The 13060-nt window shown below is 50.6% G+C and overlaps 1 protein-coding gene across 4 annotated transcripts in view; it reads left to right on the forward strand.

Moving 5' to 3' along the window:
• SPTBN1 (spectrin beta, non-erythrocytic 1) overlaps window positions 1-13060 on the forward strand; it is a 114416-nt gene that overhangs the window by 684 nt on the left and 100672 nt on the right. The window contains exon 1 of one of the 4 annotated variants that reach the window (XM_027653857.1): window positions 111-172. The exons of the other annotated variants lie outside the window; for them this stretch is intronic. The gene's annotated coding sequence lies outside the window, so the exon portion shown is untranslated. Of the gene's footprint in view, window positions 1-110; window positions 173-13060 lie in introns of those variants that run through there. 4 annotated transcript variants of the gene reach the window in all.

Below are 13060 nucleotides of genomic sequence, written 5' to 3' on the forward strand. Positions count from 1 at the left end.
GCCCTGCCCCGCGGGCCCGGCCCGTCCCCGGGGGCCGCGGCCGCCGCCCCTGCCCCTCTCCCTGCCTCGCTCGCTCCCTCCGCCGGCCGGAGCCGCCCCCGCGCAGCCGCACGCCCGGCGCGGTGCGGAGCGGTGCGGTCCTGCTGCCCTGCGCTGCTGCCCCGGAACGCACGTAATGCCCGAGCGCTTCGGGAGCCGGGGCGGGGGGCGGCGCGGGGGGCGCGGGCGCTGACAGCGCGGCCCCCGCGGGGCTTTGTGTGCGGGAGCGCTGCGGGGCTGCGGGCGGGGGTGCGGGGCTGCGGTCCGAGCGCCGCCGCTTTCCCCCGCCTTTCCCCGCGGCCGGGGCTCCCGCAGCGAGCGGCGCGGTGCGTGGGGCGGTTCGGCCGCTCGGGGCTGGCTCCGCTCTTAGGTGGGTACAGGCCTGATTTAACAAAAAAAATATGGCAGACTTGTGCTAGAGACACAGACTGCAGCAGCGCTGAACGCCGCGCTCAGGGCACCGCGGCGGCGGGGTTAGTCAGGAGCTGATGTTTTTCCTCTCGGAGCGGTAATGCAAAAGCAGAGCGAGCGCTGAATTTGTGATGTTGGTGTCTTAATCGCGAGTAAAATTGTTTAAAGGTGAGTAGTGATCGGTATTTCTGGATCGTACTCAGCGTTGTCTGTAGGTATAAATGCTAAGTGTTTAAAACCGGGAGCAGGATTGCAGGGAGAGGGAATAAACTGTCAAGATCCGGAGCGTTCTGTACATCCTTCGACCTCTATTGACAGGATACGAGCATTATGAAACCTGCTCACTGAGCAGTTCGGGAGAAAGACTGGAATTCCCGCAGCCCGGCATCCGCTGACGGGCATCTCGGGAAACAATGCTCCCCGGAGCCGGGGCTGGGGAGGCAGGGCACGGAGGGGAATCTGTTCCGAGGGATATCAGCCGTGTGAAAATGTCAGGGGAGGCTGTGACTCCTCAGGCCACTGCAGGAGGAAGGACTTGCATATGCTCAGCAGGCTCTGGAGGGAGAGAGAGAGACAGGAGATGAAAATGCAGTGGGATCAAGGGCTGGGAAGGTGGGTGACGGCAGTGAGATGTGATTTCTAAAGAACTGATATTACCCTTCGGAATTGTGGTTTTTCTCTCTGTTTGTCAGTAATGCAGAAATGGCTGTAATGATGCCTCCATGACTTAGCAGTGGTTGGGGGGCTGTGGGGAGGGACTAGGGGCTGGCTGCATGTGTCACCACCAGTGCTGGATAAGCAAAAAAAAAAAAAAAGGGAATATTTTGTTACTTCATGCAGTAGCATAACCATGGAATTACCAAGGAGCTCAGGGTCTGGAACACCACCCGTTTGGGTTTGTCTGTAATGCAGGTTAAGTGCAGCAAATGACACTCACTAAAGCAGGATGCAGCATTTTGGGATAAAATAGCAGCTTGCAGCAGTTGTGTGGCAAAAAAGCGTCAGAGGTGCTGTTTCATCTCTGTGGTGGCACCGATCCTGCAGCTTCTGGGATTGCTTGCTGTGTGTTCCTGAGCCCTGCCTGCACCCAGGAGCGAGCAGAGAGGGGTGAGCCCCTCACGTTCCGTGTGTGTGAGCCCAGGACGCTGCCCCTGGGCAGCACAAACCGTTCCGTGGAAGATGTCTCCTTTTCCTTCATCACACGTAAAATGGAATCAGCTGAACCCCCTGTATGGGATGGGCCTGGAATGCTCGTGTGCATTACGTCACCTGACTAAGGATTTATTTTTCATGTGGGTCAGTTACAGCATTTCACATCTGTAGCTGGATTATTAAATTATTGTATTTCATTAGCAAGGAGTGCCTGGACATCTTCTGTGGAGCACGGAGGGGAAGCTCTGCTCATGCAGATGTTTAAGGCTCAGGCTGCAAAAGTTATTTAGCCCCTTAATCTCTATAGGCACCTAAATTCCTTAGTCATCTGATCTGGGCACAAGTGCACAACCAGGACAACAGTTTGTCATTGCCCGTTAGCCATGAGTCAGCTCCTAAATCCTGCCCAGGCCGGGGGCTGTGGCCACAGGCCTCCTGCTCCCCGTTTCCTGGGTCCAGGAAAACCTCTGGAAGTGGTGGAGCCCCAGGGGATGGATGGAGAGCCAGGGCAAGGAGCCCCCAGCACCCCTGGGGCCCTGGGGGGTTGTGTAGGGGAGCAGAGCCTGGGAAGTCCCCGTGAGACCAGGCCTGTGCTCGTGGTAGGAACTGTGTGGAGCCATAGGGGATTTTCTGGCACACCAGCTCACGCCATGGGCTGCTCCTGTTCCCAGCTGATGGAGCTGCCAGCACGTTGGACCCTTCCCTCTGGAAGCTCCTGGCAGCTTTCCCAAGTCAAACCAGCAGGAAGTCTGGCCTAGAGATATTAAATGTGAAAATCTGGTTGCCTCCTCTTGCTTTCTAGTGCCTTTCCACCTCGGAAATCACCTCTTGTTGGACCAAACACCAAACACCACTTGTCTGGTGGAGCAAGTGTTGGAGTCACATGGCACCGAGGGGGGTGTGAGCCCTGCTCTGCAGAGCCTGCTTTCCCCAGTGCTGAGTTGTTGGTTTGTTTTTTTTTTTCCCCCCACATCTGGTTTTCGTTTGTCAGACTTTTATTATTGCTCTTAAAATGATCTGTTGTGAATTTGTTTTTCTAATGAACACGAATACAACGTTGCAGCAGTTACAGCTGGACCTCTCCAGGCTTTGCCTTCCTTTAATGAAAAAAGGGTTTCAGAGAGATTACATGGTAAAAAAAAAAAAAAAGAGAGAGAAAGACACAGTAAAAATTCTTTTTATGCCCAGTAGACCTCAGCTTCTTCAACAGCTTGATCAGAGTGATACAGATCAAATCTACATAGACTTAAGCAGACAGGTTTTTTTCTATTTCATCCAACTTTATTTCATTTTCGTGTATTGTTAATCCCAGACATATTTTTTTACTGGCCATTCCTGATTAAAAAAGCCCAGTTTTGCATGGAAAAAGCTTTGATGTGTATTGTTAGGTGATGGTTGAGTTCATAACAGATTTTACGGCTGGGGGGTCGCGTCTGGAAGTGTTATTTCTGCTTGTAGTGAAATGTGTGTGATTAGCAAAAGATGTGCACCAATGTGTAATCTTTGTGCTCAGGGATTGTGAACATCTTCCTGTGGCCAAGGGCAGATTAAGGTTGAGGATTATATTGAGCTATTGTTTTTCAGCACCATTAACATTTTTCTCAGCCTCTTCTCTGTGAGGGTTTCTCTCGTGGAATGGTGAAAATCTCAGGATGTTCTTACTTTTTCATGTCTTTTCACTTTCCTGATGCTCTCTTAATAAATTGATTATTTAATATATATATTTTTTTTCTTGATATATTGCACAAACTCATATTTATTTCCAATCTGCATGTGTTTTATCACACCAGAAATCCCTTTGGTGTGTCACCACTGCCAGCAGAGAAACAAACGACACCATTGTGCAGTCACTTTTATTTCACCATGTGCTGAGTATTGGAACTTTAAAAAAGAAATGGTTTGATTTATTCAGCAGCCCCTCACCCCAAGAGGACAGTGGGAACAAAAGAGCCCCTCCATGTGAAGCCCTGGAGGCAGCAGGTGCTGCCCCACACCTGTTGGACACTGGGAATAGCCTGGCTGGTCATGCCCTTGGAACAGGAGAGGTGTGCCATTAACACCCCTTCCTGGGAGCTAAAAATACTCTGCCATGGAACTGCTCACAGGTAAATGTTCCACATTTAGCAGGTTTGCTGTTTGCTGGGATTCCAAGCAGGGGCTGTTCCCTTTTTGGGACAAGTAACCAGGCCTGAAGTTACACCTGCTGAGCAATTTGCCAGGGATGTGTGAAACACATGCAGGAATGATGTTCCTAGGTTTGGTCTCCTGGTTTTTGCTCACATATAGAGCTGTACAAAAAGGGAAACCACTTCTCCTCTGTTCATGGATGCTGTGTGGACCAGAGGAGCTGTGGGCTTGCCTTGGAAAAGAATGAGAAGCAAAGTGTTTGTATTTTATTTTTGAGACAGGAATAGAGACTGACTGAAAGCTCAGTTTGACTGGTGTGAGCACTGGGTTTGGTTTTGTTGATCATGGCTCAGTTCAGCTGTGGGGAGGTGAGATATCCCTGAAATGGGCAGTTGCTGCTCCCTGTGTGGTATGTGGGGTCTGGAAGACACAGAGTTGCAGACATGGAAAGATTTCTGGGGTGGAAGATGTAACCAGAGACAAGAGATGCAGAGCTGGAGCAAAGCAGCCCTGCTCTGCTGCCCAGGGAGGGACTGGCACTCGGGCTGATGGATTGGAAGGAGCCAACTTAATGACCAAAGGGAGTGAAGTCCCCCGTAGGAAGGGCTGGACTGGCTGTTGAGCTCCTTCCTGCCCTCAGTCCTCAGGGACTCAGACCTTTCCTTCTGGCTTTTGTGTTTTCACTTTGCCTTCAGGTTTGGTGAAGCAGCATCCCTTGAGGTAATGCCTGTGCTAAAACCCCAGGGGCAGGGCTGCAGTGGGGTGCCTGTGCTGGTCAGGAAGGATCACAGCCCACCCCAAAATCCGTGGAGTTCTATTTTCCCTTTACTCCCTTCCTTGGAGCCGTTATTCCCAGAGCTGGGTGGGAGGTGCTCCGAGGTGACGCAGAAGTTCCTCTCCAAGCCTGGCCTGGCTTTAAGGTTACACTGATTACCCAATTTATCCCAGGCACACATTTTTCCCAAGCCAGACCTACAGGCACCTTTGGGAAGTCTTTAATTTTCCCTGGGGGATTCAGCCCCTGTAGTGTCCCAAGAACGTGGTCAAGGTCTTCTAGGAGACATTGTGTGCACAGATCTGCATCTTTTGGTTCTGTAAGTTCCTGCCTTTTGTTCTGAATTAATCCTATTGCTCTGTGGGTTGATTTATTATAGAATGACATGGACTGTCTGCTTTTGACTGCTATATGATAAAAGGGAGCCTTGTGTTTGGAAGGGCAAGGAAGCTGTGGATGGATCTTGTTTCTCAGGGCGTGGGCAGGTCAGAGCCTGGGTACAGTGGGGTTGATCTGTGGGTAACTCAGAGCACACTCTGCTTTTGTGCACCAAATGCTCGTTTTTTCCACTCATAAAATCAATTTTGCTCAGTGCCTGAACACCACAAATGCTCCAGCTAATTATAGCAAGTAGCTCTTCTGGTTTTCTGGCTTAGAAGGGAGAAGGTGCTGCTTGCTGTATGTAAACTACTTTAATGTAGATAAATTTATTTGGGCACCCACAGGTTCTGGTTTGGGCATTCCAAGCACTGGGGTTTGTCTGTAGCTAAAGCAACGACGAGAGTTTCTTCCCAAGGGCTTTCACTGCCTTTTCTCTCAGTGAACAGAGATTTAGTGGGAATGTTTTGGGGTGATCTGTAGCAGTCCCTGCAGGGGGGGTGGGTAGCTCGTGGCTCCAGGGTGCCAGTGGCACACACATTGATTGCACCCACTGGAATGCAGCATGGAGCTTGGAGAAAACAAGTTTTGCCCCTCACCAGCAAATCCCTGGCTCTGTGCTTTTGGAAGGGGGCTTTGGGCCTACATCTGCCTTGTGCAAGTCAGTGGGTGCTGGTTATAAGGAGGATCATCCAGCAGAACAGCCTTTGTTAGAGCCCGGATCACGCAGGGGGCTGGCGAGGAGGGTCAGGAGAGTTCTCCATAAGTTACCAGGAATTCCTTGTCCTGTGGGATCCATATGTGGCAGAGAAAACCTGGTTAGTTTAACACTTGCTTGATTTTTTTGTAACTTAAAATATCGTGACCTTTTTCTGAGCATGATGCTATGAATAATTCTCTTTAATTTCACGATAGTAAGAAGTGAACGGATTAATTGCTACCTTTTTATTTTTAACCTTTTTTTTGGAGTAACATATTCCTACAGTAATTTTAAATGCTTTTAGGGAGCCAGATCCTAAGCCTGGAAGAAATCTGGTTGACTTTGGTGGAACTGCTCTGGTTATCACCAGCTGAAAAATCTGCCTCTCAGTCTCTAAGTTTTGATAAAACAAACACTGGAGCCCGTTGTGTTTTATTCTGTTGGTGTTTTTGGCATCACAGAAGCTTTTCCTGATTGTTTTCCTCATTTGAAGGCTGATTGTACTGGGTGACCTCTTGCTACTGAAGGGTGGGTCAGTTTATGTGGGAAAGTGTTAGTCAGTGTGTCTGGGAGATAAGTGGGACTGCATCCCGACGAGCCGTGTGCGTTAAATCCTGGAATGTGCTGGGGCTGTGCCAGGAGATCGGGAGCAGGACTATGCGACAAGCGCGAATGCAGTCACACTCTCCCAAAATAGCCCCGTGGATAACAGGAGATCTGCAAAGTTATCACTTACCTCATTTTCGCACAAATTCTTTCCTAAAAATGGATTATTGACTGAGGGCTTGGGGTTTGGTTTTTTTTTTTGGTCACGTATTCCACTGGCGTTTGGAGAACGTTTAGGGCGCTCCCGAGGCTTCGGCTGAGGGCAGGACGGGGCTGCAGCTGAGGGGAGGGAAAAGCTGGGGGAAAACCACACAACCCCACAGTCCCAGCACAGGAAAAGCCATTTCATATCATCATCACCTGAATGAGAAACAAGGTGGGTTTTATCTCAGTGTAGGTCAGTAGGAGCCTCTTCAAATTCATCTTGGGCTGCCTGGGAGCACCAAGGCAGAGATGAATCAGTTGAGCGGCCTCAGACGTGCCTGGACTGGCTGTGGGTGACAGGATTTTGGCACCAGCCCCCGGATCCAAGCAGCCAGTGTTTGGATATTCAAATGAGCAGTGGTTTACCACTGCAGACTGTACATGGGTTTGTTTGAGGGTAAAAATAAGCCAGTTTGATTTTCGGCCCCGCGTCAGATGTGTCAGGGGAGGAATGTGATGGCACAGCTTTACTCCTTGGCATGAGCCATTTAAACTTGAAAGCTGGGACGCCTCAATTAGTTCCTCACAGAAAGAGGATGAGTTGGCTTCTAAATGGGCTGGTGAGAGCAAAGTGTGGGGGCGGCCAGGGAGCCAGGTTGGGACACCCTGAGTCAGCAGGTGCTTGTGCTGAGCCCCGGTGTGAGCCTGCCCAGGGAAGCAGGGCTGGAAATAACCATTCCCTGGATGTTTGCACTGCTGCAGGGACCTGCACAGGGAGCTCGGCAGAAGGGAAAATACAAGTGGGAGCGTTAGGGAATCATGAGATTGGGAACAGAAAGTCGTGACCTTTCAGTGCCTGCAGATTTGTGCGCCCTGGAAAAGGCAAACAGATTGTTTCATTTGTGGAAAAACACCCGTCAGCTCCTGGGCTGGGGTCAGCCCTGCAGCACCACAAGGTGTAACTGTCCCAAGGATTCCTGTGCCAGCAGTGACATCCCAGCCCCAGGAATTAGGTGCACACAGTGCTTGGGGAAGAGCAGTGTCACCTCTCCTGTGCCGCCATCCCTGGGCTTCTCCACGGGGAGGAGACTTATCCAGGCTCTGCATTCTCCTGGTTTACAATGCCTTGGGAAAGGAAGGCTGTGGCAGGGCCCAGGGGGAAGTGGGGTGCGGTGGCTGTGCCCCAGGTTTGTTTGGGAAGAGGCTGTGGCTCCCTGGCTGTGCCCCCCAGGGGGATTCCCTGACCCCGGGTGCCCCTCTAATCCAGCTTTGCAGCTTCCCAGCGCCCGGGTGTGCAAAGGAGCTTTAGTGCTGCTCAGGAGCTGCTCCAGGGACTGGGGCTGCACCAGACTCAGGTAAAAGGTAAATAGAGGCAAAGGGAAAAAATGCAATCCAATGGAGTTTCACCCAGCTTTGTGTTCCCCAGCCTTGCACACTTTCGGGTTTTGTGCTGGGAGGCAGAAAATTCTCCAGAAATGGCAGTTTACGTAAGAGATGTGAATAATGGCTAATAATAAGTTAAACTGCCCTGAAGAGCTGAGAGAGGGGGGAAGCAGGTTATTTTTGGAGGTCTATTCTCATTGTGTCCTAGACAAACAAGAGTTAGATGGCTTTGAGTTAAACATGTGCCACAAAGAAGTAAAGATATTTTCCCCAGGAGAGTATTGAAGTCACCATGGTGCTGTGATAATCTGCACTATCTGCTAGATTAGGAATTAAACTCACAACTGCTTCTTCACTGTCTAGTAAGAAAGAAAGGCCCTTTTATGCTCATTCTCATTGCAGTAGTGTGATTCTTCTTGCTCTGTGATGCTTGAGAGTGAAGGATCTGCACCCCCTGGTTGTTACACAGCTAGATCCCAGCATGGGAAGTTGTGCCATTTGCCCCATCACAGCCTGGGGATCAGGGTTTCAGATGATCTTCATGCAGAAATATTCGCCAGACCACATCTGAGATAATTTTGTATCACTCAGTTACATTCCTGAACCACGTTAGAGATGTAAAGGTTGTAAAAAAACGTACCAGGAGACCGAAATGTCTGTCACCAGGAGTCAGGGCTGGCGATCCCTCCCTGTGGGCAGGTGTGGGTGACAGGGAGCACACAGCTCTTATCTGGCTGTGTCTTTAGTCTGAGTAATCCTAATCAGGCGGTAAATCCCGAGCGAGATTATGGTGCAGGAGGGTGTGGGACAAAGATCAGCTACCCAAGGGCCTGGAGGTGCCTGGTGGGATGTTTCCTGAGGGGCTGAGGTGAACCACGAGCTTCCTGGGACCTTCCAGCGAGCGAGTGGTGCGGCAGCACCGCGAGGGCTGGGCTGTGTGTGCCGCAGCAGGGCTGACAGGTGAGGAGCACATGGACATTCCGGGGCCAGGCGGAGCTCAGGGATGTTTCCACAGCTGCTGCTGAGCAGCAGAAAGTGCCATGAATCATTGGGGCTGCAGTGGCACAGCTCGCTGCGGAGTTCAGAGCGTCCCAAAGTTCCCCACATTCCCGGCGCGGGGCGAGGAACCTCCACGTCACCTCGGGGGCAGCTTTCCCAGCAGCACAGCCCCGCTATTCCAGGGGGCCTGGAACAGTAGGACAGCTGTTTGCATTTTTGACTTCTGGTTGTCGTGAGCTGTGGCAGGATGCCAAGGAGCCAGGCAAGAGCCTTGGGCCTGCGGGGAATTTTCAGCCGACTCATGAGATCGGCGCCCACAGCAAAAGTTAAATGTGTCTGTGTATTTTGGGATAAATCCATCTGCTTTATGATATTTAGTATCTCGACCATAATGTCTAAGAGCAAGCAGGGAGGGCATGCAGAGATATAAAACAAGGGACAAAAATATCCTTGGGTGCATTTTTAATGCTCCGGTTTGCGGCTCGATCGAAATGGTGCAGTTTGGTGGCGATGAGTGTTGGGAAATGGTCGCTGTGGAGGCAGCAGGATTGCTTTGTCAGAGGGGGATGGATTTCTAAATTGCATCCCAAGCGTGTTATTAGAGGATTAAAGGGATGGGCCGTTCACCTTGGCTAACTGTCCTGAAACTGTGCTTAATAACACATATAAATATTATGCAAATACCGCTGTAACAACAAACCACACTTTGAATTTGCTTTGTGCCTCGCAAATGACAAAGTCACTTGTTCCATTGTTGGGAACGATAATCTTCTTTTCCCCAAACAAAGAGTGCTTCAGTTGCCAGTGTAGTGATAAATATTTAATTTTGAAATATACCTGAAACTTCCTTTTCTCTGATTTGCCTCAGTAGAGAGTAACAGTCTGGAATGTTACTCCTTCATTGATTAAGTTAAAATTTAAGAGGAGTTCCCATTTTTGTTGTCATCAGGAGCAATAAATTCTTATTCCTGATAAAAATCTGTCCGTTCTGGTCGTGACCAACATAACCTGCTGCCTGGAAAAGGCAGGGTTGTCTCTGCAGAGAGGAAACAGCCCCAGTTTGCACCAGGAATATATAGGTTGGATATTCAGGAAAATGTCTTCCCCAAAAGGGCCGCCCAGCCCGGCCACAGCTGCCCAAGGAATGGTGGAATCATCCAGAGAGGGTTTTAAGCCCTGTAGATGTGGCACTTGGGGACATGGTTTAGTGGTGACCTTGGCAGTGCTGAGTTAATGGTTGGGCTTGGTGTTCTTGGGGGTGTTTTCCAGCCTAAATAGTTCTGTGATTCCATGGTTTTAGCACTTCCACATCTGCTGGCTTTCAGGCAGAAATGCCAGGGGAAAAAACACAGTATTTATTGACTTCAGTTCTCGTGGCAGAATGCAGTTGGTGAGGGAATTCTTCAGAGTGGCTCAGAAATCAGAGCCTGGGTGGCTGCTGGGTTCTGCTTCTGGGTGCTCGTGTTGTTTGTGCCGATATGTTGCACCTGAGGGGTCTGTCCCCAAGAATCACTTGGAAAACCCTTTGCTGCTCCCCTGAGAAGTCAGTGAGCTGCCTCTGAGATGGGATGTGACCTGCCAGAGGGAACAACCTGTTCCCTGGGGTGGTGGTTTGGGAATCAGGGCATTATGGTGAGTTTGGGAGGCTCCAAACTAACTGCAGCCTGTTTTCTTCTTAATACTGATAATTATCCTGTTGTGAAGTGATTGTGTTACCAGCTGGTTCCTGCTCCTCCAGCAGTGGAATGACCAAGTCAGCCTTGCCTGGGGTTTGGGTTTCTCCTCCGGGGACTGACGAGCCAATTCCCAGAAAAGGTGTCGTGTTTGGGGAAGTGAGGTGCCCTTCGTGTTTGGTGACTGGCACTTGGCACATTTTGCTGTTGATTAATTGCTCCAGGACCCAGCTCTCTTCACTTGAGGAATGATCCTGGGTCTGTTGGAGTGGAGTCATTTCCCTCTGGCTGTTCCTGATGTTGGCAGGTTTTAGCCGTGGAAGCCTCTGGGGACTCTCTGTGAGGTGGGATGGAATGGATCCGAGTGGTGTTTGCATTGTGTTTGGCAGTGCGTTGTTTAAAAGTTGTGCTTTGTGGGGGGAAATCCAGACAAACCAAACTTTGTGGGCTTCCTGAGTCCCTGGTTTTAGAGGGAAGGCCACGGGCTGTCTTGTGGTGTCAACACAAGGGAGAGGAGGCTTTGTAATTTGAGAGTCCACCCAAACAGAAACCCAGCGAAGACCAGAAGAAATGCAGCTGAGGGGGGTTTTGTGCAAACCTATAGTTAATTTTAGCTGGTAGTTTGGGATGTAGGGGGTTTGTTATTGACTTTGAATTTCAAGGACTGTTAGGGGATGGGGAAGAAAGGAGCTTCTGTCCCAGTCAGTCCTGGTGCAGTGTGTGCCACCCTGCCAGCCCTGGGGTGAGCTGGGACACCAGGCTGGTGCTGAGGAGCTTTCCCAACTAGGAACTCTGTGCTTGTGCTGCACAGTGGTGTCTGTGATGAGTCTCCCCAGCTCTGTTTCCATGCAGAATCCTGGAGGCACTGGAAGCACAAGCCTCCTGCACAGAACTGGCTGTCAGAGTGTCTTCTTTGGTTGCCTCTGCCTGTGTTACAGTGCTGCGATTGTAAATCATCCACAGAGCCACTGCATTGCTAAAAATAGGCCACCCCTTCTACAAATGCTATTACAATTCTGATATTCAAATGCTAAACCCTCTCTGCAGCGTTAAAAATAGCTGTGAATAGATGGAGAAATTCTCTCCTTGGCCTCAGCTGAGGAGTTAAACATGCAGAGTGTCCAAGGTTTGATCCCGAGCCTGGGGCTGTGTGGGAGTTGGGGCTTCACCCCTGTCCCTTCACCCCTCATCCATTGTTGTTGTTGTTGAACACGGAGGACGAGTGGGTGGGAGAGAGAAAGGAGCAGGAAGTGGATCAAAGGAAAGCGAGGGGGCAGCTAAAATGAAACGAGGGAAATAACAGAGCAGAAGGAAAATAAAAATGCCAGATTTAAAGCAGAAAAGTGCATTTCCCGTGGCCGAGGCTGCCTCCCAGCCCCGATCCTGGCAGGACAGGGCCAGGGACTGGGCTGTGTGAGGCAGACCTGCCTCCTCGGGAGGCTGTGGGTTCAACCCACAACCACGGAATATTGCAGCAAGCCACTAATTGCCTTTGGGAGGCCACTTACAAGGGTGGGAGAGATCCCAGGGATTGAGCTCAGTGGGAAGATCAAGGGCTTGGCAAGTTGGGGTGTGTGCTCCCAGTGCTGACACCCACAGCCTACACGCTCCAGGAATGCACAAATGAAAGGCAGGTGTTTATTCCCCCCCCTCCACACCATGTTCTTGTGCATTAACTGAAGTAAAATTTAATAATAAAATACCATTTCAGCAAAATAACTTCCTTCAGTTTGCCATCAACAAAAGAGTTATTGGAAAAGAGAATTTCCTGTGGGGTGAAGTAAAGGACAAGCAAACAGGAATGACCATTGTAGATTTAATGGGGGGAAAAAATGGACTTGTCATGTGGCCTGAATGTCATCTTAATGATATTATGAGGCAAGGAAGGAGCCAAACAATGCCCACCTTTTATCATGGAAATGAAGGCCAGAAAGGCTTTCAGCAAACACTGTTTAGCCAAAAATAAGGGCAAAGGAAAATCTAATTTGGCCATATAATCCTGTTGGTCCAGGTGAGCGATGGGAGGACTGTTCTCGCTGCCTTTGAAGTTCCAAGTGAAAAGAGATCCTTTTTTCCATTCTGGAGGAAGGAGATCAGCACTAACATTTATCAGCTTAACTTGGGTTCAGCCAGTTCTTTCCAGCTGGAAACCTCTCTGATGGTCAGAGTCCCCCTGGGAGAGAACCCTGGGGCAGGATATTTCCCTGTGCAGGGCAGATCCCACAAGGCACAGCCAGAATGAGTTTGGGCGCTGACACTGTGATATGTGGCCTAAGGGGCTTGTCCTGGATTTATCCCAGGAGGAATGCTGTTGTGGCTGGGGTGCTGTGCTGCCAGGCTGAGGTGGGGAGGGAAGGGCACTGTAAATCTCCCTGTCGTCCGTCTGTCTGGGATCGCGGGATCGTGGCACTCCGGCCCTCCAGCGCTCCCCCTCCGTGCCCCAGCAGCTGGCTCTGGAGCTCTGCCCACCTTCAGGAGGTGCTCCAAGGAAGGGAGGGCCCGTCTGCGTTCTCCCACCTCTCCTGGCACCGTCCTGCTCTGCACTCGACTGGCTCTGGAACCACATAAACCCAAAGGGCCGTGGATTCCAACCATGGGTGAAGCACCAGGAGAAGCCCTGCTATGGAGAGGGGAGGGGATGGCTGCTCACACACCACCCCGGGGTTCAGTCCT

Source organism: Corapipo altera, unplaced genomic scaffold, assembly GCF_003945725.1.
Source record: "Corapipo altera isolate COAL_440 unplaced genomic scaffold, ASM394572v1 70, whole genome shotgun sequence".
Classification (NCBI taxonomy): domain Eukaryota; kingdom Metazoa; phylum Chordata; class Aves; order Passeriformes; family Pipridae; genus Corapipo; species Corapipo altera.